General features: G+C 40.3%; 1 long non-coding RNA gene across 2 annotated transcripts; it reads right to left on the minus strand.

Moving 5' to 3' along the window:
- LOC138687262 (uncharacterized) lies at nucleotides 1-19622 on the minus strand. Of its 2 annotated transcripts, XR_011326525.1 has the most exons (6): nucleotides 14532-19622; nucleotides 9753-9834; nucleotides 6815-6896; nucleotides 5394-5526; nucleotides 3902-4076; nucleotides 1-1100 (listed from the first exon to the last, which is right to left on the minus strand). It is a non-coding gene; the product is annotated as an uncharacterized lncRNA (long non-coding RNA). The 2 variants fall into 2 exon arrangements; XR_011326524.1 differs by having other exon boundaries at nucleotides 1-4076.
- Nucleotides 19623-21478: the final 1856 nt, after the last annotated feature.

The raw sequence follows: 21478 nt of genomic DNA on the forward strand, positions 1-21478 counted from the left end.
TGTTTGCAAAATTAAACTTATATTCAGAGATAAAAACTTACATGGAGTTTGTAGCATCCTCTCTGGGAAACTGAGTATCATCCAAAATTGGGCTCCAGTGCAAATCATTATGAATTTTAGTAAAGGCTTTAATTTATTTTACTGTGTTGTTCCGATTGTGTGGTTCATAAGATTTTGCCTGGCAAATTGATCTCTCTCTGAAAACTGCCACAAATAAAACTTTATTCATATTACTGCCCTGCTAAGTTAAATGTGTGTCTGTAAAGTTGCTCAGACAGAAGTCTGTGAAGTATCAGAGTTTGCCCGTGGGTTGGTACTGGCTGGCGTGGAGGGGACGGGGTGTAGCTATAACCAATGGCATCATACTTCAGAGAGGATCAAAATACCCCACACTTCATTTTAGATGTTCAGCAGTGAAACAGTCTGGAAACCAATGTAGAGGCAAAATGATTATAGGGGAAGGAATGTGGTCAGAAAGGAGTTGGAGAGATAATAAAAAGGAAACAAAAACTCTCCTGAGAAGTCAAAAATGAGATAAAACTGAGTGGGTGGAGCCACAACCTGTTAGAAGATGTGTTATGTTCTAACTTCAAGACATAAGCTTATGATTTATAATGTATTACAAATGCTGACCTTCTTAACTGAGTCCAAAGTCAGAATCAGAATTCTTTAAAAATAAAATTAATATTTCTAAATATTTCTAAGCAGTATTAATAAGGCTAAAGGAAATAAAAATCAGCAAACATGAGCATTTTGCGTCCTTGTCAGTATTGGTGAAATGACATGGGGAAATGGAACCTGATGGAGCACAACTCCGCCCTTTTAAATCTTTTGAGTGCTTGATTGTGTGTTCTTCCGACATACATGGCTCTTTTGTATGTACAAAATATTCATATATTTCTCTTCTAAGATGCTTCTTGTGCATGACGGAAGTCTATTTTCTTGTGCTATAGAGCTTTTTATTTGTAGCTTGCTGATGTGAATCCAGGAGGGGTTTCCCTCCTGAGCTGGAAGTTGCCCTTGATGTTTTGTGGTGATCCCTCCTGGGAGGAAGCAGGGTGGGCCTTCCTCCCCCAGCCACCTTGACTGCTTTGTGGGCTCTGATGGATAGAGTTAACAGAAAGAACAAGAACAGACGGGCCTGGAAAAATGAACAAATCTGTCACTTTTAGCAGAAGCCCTATTCCTCACGTAGGAGGTGGGCAGGCAGGCAAGAGGGGGATGCAAAGTTTCCTGTGCCAGACATGATCATTGCCACAGATTATCAGTCTTGCACATTTGACTAGCACTGTAGCACCCAGCTTCTGCAGTTCTGGCTTTAATAAAGTAACACCAGCCATGCAAATTAGACATTACTTCATTTTCATTAAATGTCACATGCGGCGCTAGGCAGTTATGTTGATTTTCTCTGTATTGACAACAGGCTCTGACTCGTACTGTGAACAAAGAAGAGACGCTCAGCAGGAGGATGTAGATACTGATATATAAGAATATGGCGTAATTAGTGATGTGTGGCAAAGAGCTCCCAAGCTAGGAGTGCGGATTTGCAAATCCAGATGTTTACAGAGGGCCAGGAATTACATTACTCCATCTAATTACAAACTGCCTTGTTAATCAATGTCATCGAGATACAATAGGGCAATTGTTATTCAGAGCAGTGTCAAGGTATTAACAAACTGTAATAGATGTTGTAGATATTAGACTGAAACTAACGTATTTGTCAAGCAGAGCTCTTTGTTTGTATGATGTTTGCTTTTAAGAAATACTTTTGTGGATATGGAGAAAATGTGTGAACTGTCCATTGCACAGTAACTAGCCATGACCTTGATGTTGACAGATTGACCACAGACTATCAGTTTGTAAAACTCTCCTAATGTTTCACCCATGGTTAAAGAAAAACAAACAAACAAACAATTTAGAAATAATCTCGAGGGAAAAAAAATTAATGGAATGGTCCTCATAAGTTTCTGAAGAACCACTTCAGGACCGGTTACTATCCTGCTCAGGTCATGAGAGGGTTGCTTACTTTGTTCCAGAAAAAAATATGGAAAGACCAAAATTACCTGTTTTTTTACCTCTTACAGAAGCAAGTTTAGAGCCCAGAGGTACTGAACTGTTATCTGTAGAAACCCAAATATAGCTTAGGAACAAAGCAGTTCAAATCAGGCGCAGCAGCAACATTACCTGCCCTGCATTACACTGTCAGTGAGCCTTAATCCTGTTTTAGGAAAATCATCCTTAGAAACTCAATCTCACTAGACATTTAACATTAGCTTCACTCACGAAGAAAGCCTCTAAGGGGGGCAAGCATAAGCTTCTCTGAAAACAAGTACAGAGAAATCTACCTTTATTTTTCCTTGGAGAGAATAATTTATTAAGAGTTTAGCTAGCTGTGTATAAAACCATCTTTTCACAGACTACTTGCCTTTTGATTTAATCCTTCTTGAGTAAGAAATGCAAGGTCTGGCCCGTAACTGGATAACTTATATGAAATGCAGTTTGCTCACAGCTCTGAAAATGCAGTTTGTTCACTGTTATATTAGTTTATGAAGTATAAACAGCAAAAAGCAATTCAGGGGTTTATATATGCCCATATAAACTTAAGATAGTTGTCTTTCCAAGCATCTGCTGAGATTCTGTACAAAGTCAGAAGATGGGTGAAAATGAGATTTAGAGCAAAACAGCTCTTGCTGATCCATACTGTGCACTATCTACAACCATCTGATTTGCTGTTGTAAGAGAGGTTTGCATGTATTTACGGTGATTTGCTTATGGTGTCACCTTCAGCTTCCACAGCAAGCAATTAAGGTGTCTCAAAGAGCAGACCGAGTTCAGTGAGAGAGTGCACAGCAGGAGCAGATGAACTGTTAAGGTGCCATCCAGCAGAAATTATCTGTAATGTGCCACACCCTGTAGAATAAGAAAGGCCACAAAGACTTGCCTGCCAGCGCAAGTGCAAGTCGTACACAGCAGAGAGAGGACAGAAAATGGCACAGATAGGCTGGTTCAGGTGCCAGGGGAGAACACCACCAGGCCAAGGGAATTCTCTTGTGATCATTTGTGGTTGCAGGAGAAAGATGGCATCGCTGAGGGTAAAACCCATCAGTAGCACGGACACCTAAAGAGTGCCTGTGCTTTCCAAGGTGTGTACCTGAGAATAACTGCCAGGTGATCGTTCGCATATGTTCATATCCAAACGTTCTGTAATTTTATTTGATCAAATGAAACCAGATTGCTTCCCAAAATTAATCACACACTCCTTCCTACAGAAAAATAGTTCTGACTTTTACTTTCAGATCTCACTCTGGCCAGAGAATATCAAACAAAATAAGATTAGTGTTTTCCCTGTACCTTCATGTGTTTTGAAATGTTCAAAAAGATTGTGACAAAATGTTGAAATAAAAATTCACCTTTTGCAATTCACAACCATGGCAAACCTCAGTCTCAGAAATGGGAATTTCTGATGGATACGGGTAGTTGCAAACAGAAGGTCAAAAGGGAAACTGTTACGCAATCTTAACCAAAGCCGGGATTGCAGCAGTACACGAATATAAAATTGTCTGCCTTGAAGGATCATTGGGCTGCACAGATGTGTTTTGTATATTTTGAAGAACAACACAGTTTATTAAGATAATCTGGATAATGTCATCTACTGCTTTTTTTGACTGCCTGCAATACAGTATTTGAATTCTAATCTCCCATATATATATATATTACATGAGGCAACTTTAAAACTGGGAAAGAATATTAGCTCACTGCTAAAGATATTTGAAAACACCATCCTTGAGACAACTATTAAACATTCTCATTTATACAACCATAATTGTCCGCATGTAGTATAGTGCTGTCAAGCTTTTCTTTTTTCTTTTTTTTAAAAAGTGACATTGGATTTCAGTCTTACCTTAAGAGATGTCTGCTTTACAGCTAGATTTCTGTTGCTGTATTTACTGATAACATGCAAGTTAATTCATTACTTGGATGGAATATTAGCAGGTTTTCTTTCAGGTACAAAAAATTCCTAAGTAAGCAATGATGCCAAGGTCAGGAGCTTGATTTGTTTTTCTTGTCATAGACTTCTGTCAAAACAAGTGCATTGTTACAAATAAATAACTTAAACTGGAAATTAGTCACCATTCAGATAAGTAATTATATTTTAACAGGGCAAAATCCCAACCCAAGCTGCCAGAGAACTCTCAGCTAAAGCCAGCATGGGTTGGAACAGCGTGTGAGCTCACTGTAATTGTAAACGTGGCCACCTTGGTCATGCCGCCTCTTCAGACTTAAAAGAATTAAGACCAAAGCTGTCCAAATGTTAACTGAACCTCCTGATAATTAGGGGTTATTAAGGGCTGTTGGCTGGCTTTATTTTCTACCAAAGTTCTCTTGTATTTGTGGATTCTATTTACGCGCAGAATTAAGAGCTCTGTTTGAACAGGTAATCCAATCTCCTCTGTAATGTAGCCAACGATTTTTTTTTTTTCCTGGCCCGTAACTTTGACCATGTTTCAGGAGGTATGGTGAAACTGCAATACTAAAAATAATCTCATTCAATATATTTTATGTGAAAGGATAAACCAGACCACCTTACAAATGCTGGGTAAAATTATCAATTTTTTTTACTTGCGGAGGAAGCACGAGAGGTGCTGAGGAAAACTTCTCCGCATACATCCTTCCCTCTAGTGGCTGCTCTTCTCAAAGAAAAGTAGCAGCACTTCAGCACTTCTGTATTAGGTACAAAGTGATAGGTATAGGAACGAGCGAAGCTAGCCAGGAAGGAGACAAGTAGCCACAAACTTTTCGGTACCAGAAAATTCAAATCTCCTGATGAGCCCTGTCAAGACAAATATACAAAAGCCATGGATTTGACAATATTTTTGTGAAAAATGCAATGTGTCCTTGAAAGATGATAGTAATTGTGATGACTTGCAAGCAAGGGCAGCTTCTCAGCCACTTTGCAGTCTCTCACACCGATCTTTTTTGTTGGTCTGTCTTGTTTTCCCATATTCCCAGTGCTTGCAGGACTCATGGAGTTAGAAAATACATCAGTAACAGCCCATAAACCAGCTGTCCCTCTTGTATCCCTTCCTTATATTTTTCTCCTATCCACTACACACTTTCTCCCTTTTCTTTGTTCTTTTCTTTTCAGCAGCAGTAAACCCACATCCAAGTCTCCATGTTCATTGCTTACTGTTCTGCTATTCCTCCTCTGGGATTAGTGCCAATCATACCACCCAGCAACCCTTCCCAAATTGCTATCAAAGTGATGAGTCAAAACCACGACTGTTAGGAGGGTGAGGTGGCTGAGACAGTAGGGCAGAATCACAGCTACCCCTAGGCAGGAAACAAGGCTGCAGGGGTACAACCAGGACATGGAATATTTCGTAAGGACTTACTTCTTGTCTGCACACAGCAGGGAGTGGTCACACGCAATGAAGTCCATGCACTGTATTGCATCTCTGGCCAGCTTTTCTAGGCATTGAACCAGGAACTCTGTGGAGTTTAAATACCTCAAATGGAGTGGGTAGGCTAAAAAAAAAAAAAAAAAAAAAATACAGAGGGGGAGAGAAAATGTGCTGGAGTTTCATTCATGTCTTACATGGATGCCAAGCTGTGAGAGTTTTCCAGCCCTTCAGCTGGAGACATGTGTATTCCTCTCTGCTTACTGTCACCCCTTTGCTTTCTTCCATTTTTATTAGTTTTACAGCAGGGTTACTCTCTCCAGCCAGACTAATTTATTCTGGTTCTGAACAGAATGGTCTACACCCTTGTAATTTACAGTAGCTGGGAGATTTCCTTAACACTTGTCATTTACTGCTCTGACAGTATATGATAACAAAGGCTATTAGATACCTCCCCTTTTTCACTGCACATATTAGACATACATGGTACTCAACACAGAAACTATTATGGGGCAACGCCACAGTGCATCCCAGGACACACTTCCATCAGAAATCAAAATCTGACAGGACGATGATGACTATCAGATCTAGGGGGTTAACTTTTAACTGTAAGTTACTAGCAATTAAAATCCTGATATTAATATTGCATTAAGGGCTCCTCCTTCAGAGTAACTAATTTGTTATTCAACCAGTTAAAAGTGTCTATAGCCTTCCCAGCAGAATTTAGAACAACTCATGGTTAAAGAATAAATCTTTAAAATAATGGATTACTTACAAGATCTTTGAACTTCTACTGGGACAATTCTTGCTGCATTTATTTCTTTCTATGTTTGGATGGGAAAATTATGAGTAGTTATGTGTATTTTCAGCAAAAAAGTAAAATAGTAAGTTCCATCAAACACTGACTACAGCTACTTTTTATCATAAAATTTTACAAATTCCCCACCAGTGAGCTCATTAGTGTAAATGATAGAGCCTTATCTCAGGTTTAAAGTCAGCATTTTTCCTTAGCTACCAAACAGCCCATTTTCTTTCGTGACATGGTAATGGCGGACTTTACTCCAGAGAGCAGGGAAAATATTCCTCTCTGTTCTTGCAGGGCAATTGAGTAGGGCTGGTAAAAACCCAGCAGACTGAGTGGGATTTCAGCACTGTCAGTATCCTTCTGGAAGCCTTTTCTAAAAGGAGCAGAGCCTTTGCAGGGGAGAGAAGTGCACATTACACCACAAGCCTGTTGTGAGGGGCAGATGTCAAGGGATGACAGAGGAGGAAGGTTATTTCTAAAGAAAATAATAGGCTCTCCCTGTTCTCCCTCCCTATTCTACCCTCCAAAATCTTTGTGACATACAAGCATTACATGACATATGTGTTAGTATCCCAGGATAACATCAGTGTTGCTCAGCACACACTGGTACCTTACCAGAGCTGGGAAACTCCAGAGTCACCCTGGCAATAGGCACAGGTAGTGGAGGTCTCTTCCTCACTTTCCAGGAGCACCTGCACAGGTAGTGGTAAGAACAACAGGGTTGAGCTCTTAAAGAAACTGGCAACTATAGATAAAGATAACGCTTAAAAATTTTCAGTTGAAAATGATGACTTCAGTGGCAGAGAGAGGGGGAAGGGAGGGCAAAACCCTGAGCACCAACCAAATTCTCCTGATTTACAGCTGGAAACGACTAGCCTAGTAACTGTAGGGTAAACCTGTAAGCCAGCATACAAACACTGTTCCATACTGCTTATGGAACTCTGCTTTTAATGTATAGTGATCTGTTGCATTCATCACAGTACATCAAAATAACTCTAATGAACACAGTCGAAGGCTAAAGCTGGACTGTTCAGAGGGCTCACAGTGTTTGGGTTAGCTCTTCAGAAAGGGGGAGGTCATTATGTCCAGTGTTCATCTACTGCTTTTAAGGAGTTCTTTGTGGCTCTGAATGAGAGCCCCATCCTCCAGTACTCCTTCAGGCAAAATCACATTTGGCTCCCAGCAGTGCTGGGGAGCCCAGCTCATGTCCGCACCCACAACTCCTGGGGGGCCGAGTGGGTGCCTGGCATGCCGGGCCCCCAGAAGGGGCCAGCGGGCTCCAGCAGCTCAGCTCCGACCTCAGCAGCAGGCAAGCTGCAAGGCAGTTTGCTTGAGTGACGTGAGAGGGAAAATATGATAGCTGCAGACTGGAGAGCCTTTTCTGGTGAAACGCAAGCAGTCTCCAGCAGTGCAACAAACAAAATAACAAAGAGATGTGGATACGTACATTTTGTTAAGTTTGAGTTAAAGGCTGGAGGGACATAGCTGTTTGTGCCATAAACTCAGCAAAGATTTCTGAAGGAAACCTTCTGTCCTTAGAGTCAAGCACAATGTAGTTCGATAAAAATCCTGAAAGGAAGTAAAATACCTTAATTTGGGGAGGAGAGAAAATATCTCATAGAAAACAAAATGTCTTCAATTCACTAATTGGAACAACACTGTTTAAATATTAAGCTGTGAAACAAAGTATCATTATTAATTTGGCTTGGGTCAAGCAGCGCATTCCCTCCTCTTAATTCTAGATTTCTGATTTTGCAGTGAGCTGGGCCTGCGTTTCCCCTGTGTGGGCAGGTCCCCCCCTGCGACAGCATCCTTTGGAGTGCTGATTCCCTGTAAAGCTCCATCCAAAGCCTATCAGGCTCAGAGTCCATTTTTTCTTTCATCTTCTCTCAGCGTTGAATTTACCACACCATCCGTGGATTTGGATGTTTTATGTCATTTCTGGAACTGCATTTGCACTACAAGATAAGGGGAGAAAAAGAATAATGAGCACTGCTTCACATGAAGAGTGGACTTTTAGATTTCCATTTTTTTCAGGTTCACAGAGCACAGAGAAGTGCCTCATGTTGCAGTAAGCTCTGGGCCTGCTATAAGGCTCAGGGGAGTGGAGAAGGGTTTTTTTTATTTACTGAGCATCTCAAGGACCTCCTCGATGGCACCAGTGTGGAGGATGACTGGGATATGTAGGCAGTTCTGCTCTTCCCCAGTGGCCAAATCTACTTGTTTTGGAAACTGCTGGTGTATGTGAACTTCAGAGGAGATACAAATTGCACTTCATGTAGTTGTGGCTACTACTTGGGCCAAATTCCCATTTACACTGGAGTAATTTTTGCATATATGTTAAATACCAGAGAGGTGGAAAGAATTGTTAATGAATATCGGTACCCGGTTCTTCATCTACACTGCCTCCACATGTTCATTTGATCCCCTGAAAAAAAAATTTCGAAGTTAAGCCTGTCACAAATATCATATTTTCTTACATATTCCTTCTTCTAACTATACCCACAAGCAGATTGTCCATCAGTGCTGCCAGCAGCTTGTGACAAACTGCTGTTTCAGTAATTACTGAAGGTCTGTATTACGTTTGTGATGCTGTTCACCGGAGGGGTTCAAACCTAGAAAGACAGGCATCATCATTTTTCTTTTGAAGCTGAGACCAAGCCTGAGTCACTGGGCTGGCCACTGACTGGCTCAGCAGATCAGTAGTGGCACCAAACATATTGTATTTATTGAATATTATGGAGGGGAACAATGAGATACAGGATGGTAACAACAGTGTTACAAAGGGAGCTCGACAGCACTGGATAAGGAATCAAGTCAGGTATTGGCCAGCCACCAGGATGAGCATATTTATAACAAAGATCATCTGAGGGTCAGAATCAGGACATAAAGGGAATCTGCTTTGTTTGCAGTCCCCTATATTTGGAACAATCCACACTTCACCACCATTGTTCAGCAAGTCTTTAGGGTACAAAAATGCTTCTGTATTTACCAAGATTTTAATAAAAATTATGTTTTTCTTTTGCACTTGATGGCTTTTTTTATTCTTTTAGCTTTTCAAGTAAGCTGGGACTTCTTCATTTGGGTTATGTAAAATATTTACCTATGGAGAAGCCTACCTGCATTCAATGACTCTGCACCACACCATTTTCTTACAGGGTCAGCAAAATTCTTAAAGGCTGGAGTGTAAAAATTGTGTTGCATTGCATTTGCGCATTGCCTTTCCTATATCCACAGAAACTCACCTCACTTGCCTAAGACCTTTTGCATACTAGGTTTTATTTACAAATTGGCAGTAAAGTGCTGTAGTCTCTTTGACAGTTTGCAATTAATTGCACACAATCTGTTTAGGCTTCAAGATGCACCTTTCATAAATGATGATATATTCCAAAAGGCAGTCCAATAGACTGCTTTGCATATTGCATATATTTTTCATATTTCCAAGACAGGACATATGCAAAATCATTTTACTGTGGCACAAACATGGGAAAGATGATTTGGAAGAAAGGCCAGAGGCCAGAGATTCTGTTTCTAATTCTTTCACTCACCTGATGCAGACTGTGGGTAAGTCATCTAATATTTCTCTGCCTTTCTTCTGTGTCTGCACAAGGTTGTTTATTCTTCTAAGAGCTAGAATTCAGTGAATGAAACTTCAATTTATTATTGTTAATATATTCCAATAAATGGTTGCAGTGCTTTAGCATTGCTTTGAAGTCAGTCAAGTAAGTATTAAAGAAATAGTGAATTGCAAGAAACGGCAGTTCAGTCTATCTGATATGCCTGCATTGAAATGTTACTTGTGGGATGACCTCCTCAGAACAAGAAACTGATAAAGGTATATGTGCTAAATGGATCCCAGAGTCTTGAGAAGCTTCTTCTATTTCACTCATCTATTGTGTAAAGAGTGATGTGAGTCATGTGGCCCAAATCATTAAAAGCAACTTTTACAACATAAAGCATTTAAATGTGCCAGTAAATACCTTATATTGGCACCATACCTATCACCACTCTTACAACTAGCTCCTACCTACTTTCATTATCGTGTCCTTCCTCGCACCCTGTCTTACTGTTTTGAATTATGGGCAGCTCTTGGAAAAGCAACATACACTTTAATTATACGTGTAATACCATAATTGAATCAAACTACTTTGTTTCCCCAGAAAGCTATTCTTTATTTGCTGGCAGGCTGCTTGTTTGTGATCCTAGCATTGTCAGTCACATCAGGAAAGCCATCTTAGTCATAAAATAGCTATTGTAGAGGAAGTATTATTGGTTCTGTATGGGGCTCTTTAGCAGTAATTATGTACAGCTTTTAGTAATTTTGAGAGTCACCCAAGCATCATTGATACAAACCATTTGCAATGACATGCAATGATGCCTGTACAGTATTTTTACAAGAAAATAAAATAAGACATTTTGGTAGTAACATGTAAATTAGCCTTGAGGCTTGCAATGCAATGCTCATCAAGTGTGTAACATTTAATTACAAGACCACTGAGCATGAGTGAGGTCCTTTGAGCTTTTCATCCCTACAACAGATTCTCCCACTGAACTGGCAATTTGAATCCTCTCATCAGATGTGGAGCGAATCCACCGCTCCCTCAGCAGGCCAAACTGGCATTTAAGGGACTGATGTCTTTCAGGACCCTATTTGGTAAAGTACTTCATGGAGCTACTGGTGCTTGAGACACCTTGTTGAATCCCATCTGTGAGGAACTGAGAACTGCAGGCACTAGGTATAATGTACCATCAGCCTGTAATCAGAGGGAGTTGCACCTAAGGTAGAAGAGCTCAGACTGGGCCATTCTGATTTTTACCTTAATAAACAAAATCATACTGCACTTCAGGAGCTACATACTGTGCAGTGTCTTCTCACATTCATGCAGAACTGGTTGCTTCTGACATGCCTAAGTGTACAGGAGCATAGGAACCTCCAGCAATCCTGTGTTCTGCGCTGAATCAGTGCAGTTTGCATCCACTTGTGCATGGAAGTGTGGATTGGATCTTTCGTTGGGACCAGCCCCTAGCACAAACAAAACTAAATTATTATTTGTCTCAGCCTTTACTTCTAGATGCTTCTGAAAAGGCAGTGAATGTTTTGTTGTGGGGTCTAGGTTTCAGGCTGGGTACCTATTTTCTAAATCTTGGGCTCTGATATTCATAAGGTGGCTGGTGTGGCCAAAGAGTGGTAAAACTAGGGAGAAATGCCACAAGATGGATTAAATACATTAAATAAATCCTCCAAGCCCATTCAGTGCTATGTAACTGCCTACCATCTACAGATACCTTGCCATCCTCCTGTTAGGGTCGCCAGCGGAGATGCCTGGGGGTCCACTGACAAACCAGAGGACTACCAAGTGCCTAAGAAGATACACGCAAAGGTTTCACTTGTTCATGGTCTCTCTCCAAGACTGACCATGCATGATATGTAATGAACAACCATCCTCCATCTGTTTCTTTCTCTGACTGACTTTCCCCGGCCTCTGACAAACACCTTACATGCTCTTGACCAGTTCAGAGCCCAGTGACAATTGTCCCCAGATTTTGGGAGCTTGTGAGCCAGGCCCACACCCCTGAACCAGAGTTCCCAGTCCTCATCCAAGAGAAACAGGACTGCAGCAAAGGTGGGGAAAAGGGACAACCAGGAGACTGGACTGTAAGTCTCTGGCGGCACTCAGAAGGACCAGAGAATGCTGTGCAGAGCTGTTGGCAGCTGGTTACCTAAATACTGTATATATTGTGAGCTTCTGTTTGGGGCTCATAGACTCTCTGTTAACGTGTTTTGGTTTCTGGCTGCATACATTATTCTCCAAGTTAAACCCTCAATGAATGCACTCGTGGGTGTTTTTCATGAGTAAATCTACCAGCTTAGTGACAAAGCTAGAAAAGGACGTATGTGGAAATTGCAAAGTATCTCATCCAGGTAAATTCTGGCAAACAGTTACAGTTTACTAAGTTTTGCCTAGTCTGATAATGAATGTTTGTCGTGGTTTAACCCCAGCCAGCAACTAAGCACCACGCAGCCGCTCACTCACTCCCCCCCCATCCAGTGGGATGGGGGAGAAAATCAGGAAAAGAAGTAAAACTCCTGGGTTGAGATAAGAACGGTTTAATAGAACAGAAAAGAAGAAACTAATAATGATAATGATAACACTAATAAAATGACAACAGTAGTAATAAAAGGATTGAAATGTACAAATGATGTGCAGGGCAATTGCTCATCACCCGTCAACCGACACCCAGCCAGTCCCCGAGCGGCGAATCCCTGCCCCCCACTTCCCAGTTCCTAAACTAGATGGGACGTCCCATGGTATGGAATACACTGTTGGCCAGTTTGGGTCAGGTGCCCTGGCTGGGCATGAGAAGCTGAAAAATCCTTGACTGTAGTCTAAACACTACTGAGCAACAACTGAAAACATCAGTGTTATCAACATTCTTCACATACTGAACTCAAAACATAGCACTGTACCAGCTACTAGGAAGACAGCTAACTACATCCCAGCTGAAACCAGGACACACTTCAATGTTGGGAAGCCAGATTTTTTTCAGAACATTAACAGTAGCTGTCCTAGATCGAGTCATATCCCTTGCCACATCCAGCAGGGCAGCCAGTTCCTCAGGCTTCTCATTTTCCAGCATGTAGAGAACTGGGACGACATACACATAAAGTTGTCTGTAACAAGTAAGTTAGCAAATACATTTGCTACACTAGGTAGACACTGAAAATGAAACTCCTGTCCCCAGCAAACCTACAGAATAGTGTTTTCTCTCTCAAGCATACTTGAAAACAGCATCAGTTTGGGATTTTGAAATCGCGAATTGATTTTCTATTTGATTCTTGTAATCAAGAAGTTAATTAAATTAATTTCAATCAATTATTTTAATCAAATTCTTGTAAACTTTCCTTCCTCCTGACATGCTAATTTTGTCAACTTCAAGTATTCAAAACTCAGAAATGAGGAGGCCCTTAAAATTTTGAGCAAGACTAGACTGTTATAGAGTTTACTTTTTTACAACAGTGTTTGTTTCTTTCCCCCTTTACCTTTCTTTGTTTTGGGTTTTTTTTTATGTAGCTCATCAAAGATAGAGACTAAAAATGTGGATAGAAACTTTCTACACTTTTTTTAAACAAAGGCCAAACTTTGCACATACTTATGTAGCTCCAAGCTTTATGACTTTAAGAAAACACATATGAAATTACAACATTGTCCTGGTTTCAGCTGGGATGTAGTTAGCTGTCTTCCTAGTAGCTGGTACAGTGCTATGTTTTGAGTTCAGTATGTGAAGAATGTTGATAACACTGATGTTTTCAGTTGTTGCTCAGTAGTGTTTAGACTACAGTCAAGGATTTTTCAGCTTCTCATGCCCAGCCAGGGCACCTGACCCAAACTGGCCAACAGTGTATTCCATACCATGGGACGTCCCATCTAGTTTAGGAACTGGGAAGTGGGGGGAGGCAGGGATTCGCCACTCGGGGACTGGCTGGGTGTCGGTTGACGGGTGGTGAGCAATTGCCCTGCACATCATTTGTACATTTCAATCCTTTTATTACTACTGTTGTCATTTTATTAGTGTTATCATTATCATTATTAGTCTCTTCTTTTCTGTTCTATTAAACCGTTCTTATCTCAACCCAGGAGTTTTACTTCTTTTCCTGATTTTCTCCCCCATCCCACTGGATGGGGGGGGAGTGAGTGAGCGGCTGCGTGGTGCTTAGTTGCTGGCTGGGGTTAAACCACGACAAAGTGTTACCTTTTTATGCAAGTAGTAGTCACAACAGCATGCTCAATCTTTGCTATTTTATGATTAGTGTTCTCATGTCCAATCAATAAAACCCCAGAGTCTCTCCCTGTAATGGCCATTTTGCTCAGTCTTTCCAGTAGGGAGGTCTATTTAGCAGCAGGTTTTCAGCAGACCAAAATGTGGAATCAATAGCCTGAGAATAATCTGCCCACTTGTCTTTATGAAATATTTGTATTTTTCCATGCAAGTTCTAACAGACCAAATGACTTTTCCAATATGTAAGGGTTTAGTGTCTGGTATGGAAATGCATCAACTACACAATTGCCAGCACATGTGATAGGATCTCTCAAGGTCACTAGTGAATTGACTGAAGAGCTTCAATAAAGCTTTAAAGTCAAGTCATGCAGATACAGAACACCCACCTAAATGGTTACAAATTGCCTGTGAGCGACTACAGCATGTAGGTGAGTGTAGCCTGGGGAGGACATGCAGCTTTCTTCTCATGAGCTCGCCCCACACACCCTACCTCCCTTCTGTTACATGAGACAAAAATCAAAAAGCTCTCTGCTGTCTGTATACCTTACCTAGCGAAGCGACGCTGATGCCAGCCTCCTTTCTCAGTTGTTTTTACCTGCCTGTGTGGTTGCAGCCCAGTGCAGTACATGACAGCAACCCACTCCTCAGTCTGTCCCTCAAGCGGAGAGCAGGGGTGGGGAGCATGCACATCTGCATTCTGTCCCCCAGGTACCCCTCTCTGGTTTTAACTGTACCATGGGACCATTTTTTCCTTTGAAAAGTAAATACAATACATTTATTATTAATAATTGCAATGACAATGGTGATTTAAGAGGACTTAAAAGCTATTCACAATTAGTTTCTTGACTCCTTTAATATAGTCACAAGAATACAGTAATCTCCACATGTCTTTTCTGATCTGGGATATATCTGTTCTTATCCTGGCTTTCAAAGGAGAAGCCCTCAGCAAAGGGTCTGAGGTTACATTTCCATTTTTAGCTTGGTTTCCTAAGGAAATGAGGGTCATGCCATTGCTATCTGTCTGTCTGTCCTTGTTTTTCTCTCATATTGCCTTACAGGAACTTTCAAGCCTGTCAGTCAATCTCAGCCAGAATAAAAAAGCATTGTAAGTCTCAAGAATAAATACGTGCCTGTAAGACTTCATGGATGCTTTTGGTTGGAGAGCAGAAGGAAACACAAATTAGAGCTCTCGCCGAGCAAAGGTGAGGAAAACGCAGCTGGTGCTGTCTGCAGGGCAGCAGCCAATGGGCAAACCAAGGCCAGCCACTCATCGGCACGAGGCTAAGTTTGGACAACCCAGGGCAGAAATGGCTTCTTGGCAGGGGAGGGTGCAACAGTGAGACCCTGCTGCTCCCACGGGTACAGGGCACCTCTCCCTTGCAGGCAGGTCTCTAGTTCTGCGCTTCACAGCTGTAGTTACAATTCTATCATCAAATTCTGCCCTTCCTGCCAAAATAGGATGTTTTGCAGATTACACATGGCAATACCATTCTTGTTCTAGAGAGATTATAATTTAGGAATATAAATTATATTCACTCCTAAAACCTACTGTCTATCTAAATTTTGGAGTATAATCTCACTGTATCAAAAACATTTATCTGTTCTCAAATAGGGCCTGATCCTTTCTTTAATGTAGCTAAAGCAAAGCTCTCACTGAATTCAGTGATGCAGGACCAAACTTGGGCTGTGCTGCTTTGTATTTGGTTAGTAGTACTTGAAAGGATAAAGTAAGCACATTTTTTGTATATACTTCCTATGTAGCAGTACTGTGTGGTAGGCAAAAGCAGTGAGAGAAATCCCTACAAAAATAATTAAAAAAAAAAACAACCGATGGTAGCAAAGAAAAAAATTCACCATGAAAAAAAACCCACAAAATGAACAGGTTATGAAAGCTACTCTGAGGTTTCCACCGCTATCATCTCAAGGTTTTATTATCAAATATCAAAAAATCATTACTGCAATATCAAAACATTCATAATAACAATATAAAAATTCTACTCAATCTGTTCCTGCAGGGATCTGATCTAAAAATCCACAAGAAAAAAAAATAATTGCTGTGAAAATGGCAGTTAGCCAGTTCAATCATTCTGCCAACCTGGTTCTATAATTGTACACTAGTCACTGCATTTCAGTGCCACCACTGTAGATAACTTCAAAAGAATTGCTCAAGCAAACAAACTATAACCAAATCAGACAAAATATGAAGCCTTTTAGAAAAGCTCATAAATGCTGTTATCAGGTGCTCTATTTGTGGCTTCATGTCTTTTTATATCTAGCATAACCGACTCCCTATCATTTAGAAATGATAACTTATAAACCCTACCTTGCATCCTCCTGCAAAAGACCAGTTGTCAACAACTTCAACGTTCCCCAGATTTCCTTACCTTAAAAGCAAGAGGTAAAAATAGTTCATAATGGCAGTATTTTGGGAGGGATCATTCTCCTTTTACTAGCATAACAAGAAAAGGAAAGAAAGCTTTCTGGTCCAGTTCATCCAGGGTGATCTGCTTCATTCTTGTTTGACATCTGAAACCCTGAGTGTGACCTGAGATTTATAACCCCACTCAGCTCTTTGTAGTGCACTGTTGTATTTAACAGATATTTATAAAAGCCTCCTGTACCTGGGAACAAATCATAAATATGCACTAGTAACAGACATTTGTCTTTTCTTAAGCTTAAAATAAGTAAAACTCACTATACTTCCATTATAACTTGTAAAATGTATACCTTTTATGGATGGCTTTCTTCTTGAATGTGTGGGTAGCAGATGGCCCTTCTGAATCCCAGAAAATGAAGAGTTGGCTGACTAGACCAAACCAAGAAGGTTTAAAATTTGAGGGGTGTACACAGGAATGACAGGGTTAAACCAGGATGCTTTCAGTTGGACAAGCTCATGTGAGCCTACTCTGTGATTTTACATGTGGGAAAAGTACCCAGCCCCCGCAAATTGAGATCTGTGTAGGTGAGGAACATCAAATCAAAATAGCATGTAAGCAGAGTGCAGATCTGGCTTGTATATATTATATACTGCCTACATGTCCTCGGCTTTTCTTCTGCTACAGGCAGACTGTCTGAAGTCACCCTCCAGCCTTTCAGTGGATAATCTACTTCCTGACAATAACTAGCAAAAGACTAACATTGCACTTGGCTCTGCAGTAGACTCAAAACAGCCCACAGGCACAGCACAGGGTCAGCCTGCTGCTAGGCTGTTTGTTTATTTTGGTTGACATTTTCCTTTGTCGAGAATCTGTTCCTTGTTATTCAGTATGTATAGCCCTGCACATATCCTATCTGTTTAACTGTCTTTGGATAAAAGTGGGTATTTTCCCATGTCAATAAATGTTCTGGTGTGAAGCTGTGAACTGGCCTCCGAGAGAACCACCCCCCGCTGAGTATCTTACTTCTGCATTGAGTTTTCTTTGTTAATCTTGTGCAAAATAAGAAGGCTTTCTGTCTAGCAAAAACCCATCATTAATTTTTCATATGAGCACTAAAGTCTTGAACAGAATCCTTGAGTGGCTTCAAAGAAAATGGAATAATACAACCAAAGAGGTACATTTTCCTTTTCCCAATCTTAGTTATTTGATATTTTAGGAAAACTTTTTAACGCAGAACTACAGTTCTCTCAGCTTCACAGTGACACATTCATTCTGAAGATGACATTTGACCTTCAACTTTGTCCTTCATTAGCAGGATTACACCTAACCACTCCTTCATTTTACTGCAAATGAGACAGATGCAATGTGTATTCTGTTTGGCCCCAGCATTAGGATTATCCCAAGAGTGGCATTTATGTTCTTGTAGTTCCTTGGTATAAATAAATATCAAAGTAGGAAGACCAATCTGTACTCCACTAGGAATAATAAACTAAAATAATATGGCACGGATTCTGTTTGGCTTGTCTAAATGTGTTTTTATGATTGTATATGTTTATGGCTTTCTCACACAGCCACCATGAATTCCAGGCAATTAAAAAGGACATGAGTTCCAAAGCATTTTAAAAGGGGATTTGCTTTCCAAATGGTATGTATTAAAAGCAGAATACATTTTTTTGACAGAGCTACTGCAAAGTCAACAGTCACACATTTCCCCTGCTTCAAATTTCTTCCCCTTCTTCTCCCACCTGAAATAACTAATTAGAATATTTCTGTAAGTTGAGAAGAAAGGCAGGGAAATATTCCTTTTAACTTTGCACATACATTAGACGCATTGCTAGCTTAAGACTTAGCCTGCAGGCCCCAGATTTGAAATTAGCTCAGAGGGAGTATATAGCAGGTCTTGTATTGGGTGTATCAACCTGCCTATACACCGTATCATCAGCTTTCTCAGGTTGAACCCATCCAGTGTCACTGTGCGCATGATTGAGAACAGTTCTGTCCTTGCTGCACACTGCCCAGTGTTCACCCCCACTTGACTGAGGGGCACAGATTTTTCAGTCATGGGTGTAGAGAAGAACTTTAATTGCATAAGTAAATAATTCTGCTGCAACCTACCTTGAACTGTATGGTCTGTGGGGTATCATGAGTTACTGAACAAAGAAGTAAAAATATGAGCAGTGAAGAAGCAGTACTTTAGATCAGACCGTTAAACATTTTTGGCTTGCTTTTGTTATTTACATCAATTCAAATAGAGATCAAAGGGCTGAGAGAAAAAAAAATAAACAATTTTCCATTTACGAACTAAGTCCAGTTTCAAACGTTATGTTCAAGAAATACTTCAGAAGACTAGAAAAAACTAGATTTGATAGGTAAATCAAACAGGTATATTTTAAAAAGGTAAAAATGCATTGTTCCTCTGTCATGTCACTGTCCCTAGCCACATGACTTTATAGATGAGAAAAATGGAAGAGAGAAGGAGATAAAGCTTGATATTTTGCTCTCTCCAGTAATTTCTAGAGATTATGATTCCTTGATTATAAGTAATCTCTACCCTGACTCACAAAGTCTCCCACAGCAGTCAGTGAACCAGCTCACGGACTTAGATGTTAACAGCATAAAATTTCAAAATTTGGCCAGATTCATCATGAAAGGAGAATTTCTTAAAGAGTATAGTCTCAGCAGTCACTCATCTGTTCATAACACATCTGAAACAAGCACCTGAAATCTCTGCAAGGTCTGGGGACATGGTATTGTAGTTCCAGCAAGTCCAACTCTTTGACAGACAATGTATGTAGGCAAACATACATAGAAATTCTGGCTCAAGGCTCCACAATTTTGAAATTCTTTCAAAGTCCACAAATAGCTGTATTTTATGGGAAAATCACTAGGGATTTCTGCCGCTTTGGTCATAAGACATTGCCTCTTCTGCACTGTTCACTGTATCTTTGGTCCATCCACCTATTACATAGGTATTTTACTGGGTGCATAGTCATAAAGAGAACTATTATCCCATTGTGCTTAAGCACAGAAAGCCAGCTGTGTTAATAAAAATGTATAATCATGTCATTATTAAATATTTATATTGTTGTAGCACCAAGAGACCAACCCTGTCAGGTTTCCTGTGTTAAATTTTTAATGAACGGTAGTCCCTGACAAGCTGACATGAGTCTGTGAATGAGCAGAAATTGACACTAGCTTCCTATGTTTCCAGAGGAAGGGTGTAAATCCTGCCCAGGCCTCTTGTTTAGCAATGATATCCCTTCTGGAGATAAAACAGGCACTCCTGAGATAACCTCTGCCAGTAGCAAGGCAAAGAGGGAAAACCCTTATGAGCCAAAAGTGTTTCCAAAGGCAAGAAGTAGCAATCCTGTGCGTCCGGGGAGGTTAGGGAGGCAGGAAAAGAAAATAAGCAGAATGGGGAAAGTCCAGCTTATTATTTGAAAATTATAGCCCGATTTTTACATGTCTATTCAAACCAAGTTCTGCCCTAGGAAAATTATCCATCATTAATGAACACTCCCAAGCTGGCTGTTCGGTACTGGCCTATAGCAGCAGACCCAGAACTGCCCAGGGAGAGAGCTGCGCTGCAGGAGCCAAGCTCTCCTTGCCTGGGCAGAAATTCTCATGCTTGTCTATTACAACAGGAAATGTTTTGAAATCTGAACAATGCAGGAGATCTGAGGGCAGACAGCACAGATAATGAAAAGAAAAAAGAACTATTACTTGGAAATGATTGTTGCTTTGTCACTTTTCCTTAATTTCCTCAGTAACTGGTAGAAACCGTTCCTCAGAAAATATTTAGGAAATAACATCCATAACACCATTTCCCTGCCTCAGTCTTAGCCATTGTTTCCATCTTTTTACTTTTGATGACAGGTGAGATTCAATTGTAGACCTTTTTATGAATACTCAGTGTATAAATTATGCAGATTAAAGTCTCTAATTTCAGAGTAAATTTCAAAGATTCTCCTCACCTTGAGATGTGTAACAACTGTGTAACACTTTTATCCAGTTCTTCCAAGGCTTTATGATGAAATAAAAATTTTTGTTTTAAATAATGCCCATAAAATCCTTACATTCCCTTATGAAAGCAGAAGCTGGAAGAATTAAATAACAAGGTTTAATCTTCAGTTAATTTGTTAAACTCAGGTAAATAATACTGATGTATTTACATGTTACATAACACTGTAACATATAATTTGAAAGGAAAACTGTTTTTTGTAGTTTTTAATTGATTATGGTCTATGGCTAGAACAAACTGACCAGGAGGCAGACCTTCACCCAGTGCAAAGTATTTCTGAAGTTAATGCAGCAAAAGCAGTGTACATCAATAAAGAACTAAAGTATTATCAAGGCTCTGATTCTAGAAAAAAACCCTGTGGTGATCCACACTGAAATTGAGGGAACTGCACGTGGGGGACAAGGATTCAGCTGTTTGGATTTTTTTAGGCTCAGGGCTCAAGGTCAGGAAATAATTTCCTGCACTGCCATTTTCATTTTTGAGCCTTCCCTGGTTACTTCTCTGCAATACAATGAAGAAAATTTTCCTCATTCCACAAAAAGTTTTTGGATATCAAATAAACTTCTTGTCAGACATTGGCATGGAAGAGATCTCTCAAACCCACCAGCTCTAATAGGAAATACTTCCCTCCAGTAGAAAGAAGACCGGCTTTCAATGGATACTTTATGTAAAATGAACCAGTTTGATCAGGAGCAATTTAACAAGGCTTTGGAGTAATCTGTTGCTTCATGGCTGGTAACTTAGTAAGGATGCAAAAGGTATATATATATTTGTGTGTCTGGTTAAATGTCAGAGACATCTGAACAGCAGATTCCTGCATTTCTTGCATGAGCTCCCTGACTGCTGAGCTGCTGGCCACACCAGCACAGGCAAAGGCCTCGCTCAGTTTCAGCCTTGTAAAAATCAGTATTTTGGCTCCTACAAAATGGCTTTGGCTTTGAAATTTGGTGCCTTACAATGACACACAACTTACTGGAATATTCCCAGTTAACCTGACTTGCATGTTTTGCTATTAAGCCCCAAAATGTTAAGATGGCACCAAAACAGAGAAATATGAAATTATCTTGAAAATCATGAGTACATTCCTGTTTGTGTT

Source organism: Haliaeetus albicilla, chromosome 10 (assembly GCF_947461875.1).
Source record: "Haliaeetus albicilla chromosome 10, bHalAlb1.1, whole genome shotgun sequence".
NCBI lineage: Eukaryota > Metazoa > Chordata > Aves > Accipitriformes > Accipitridae > Haliaeetus > Haliaeetus albicilla.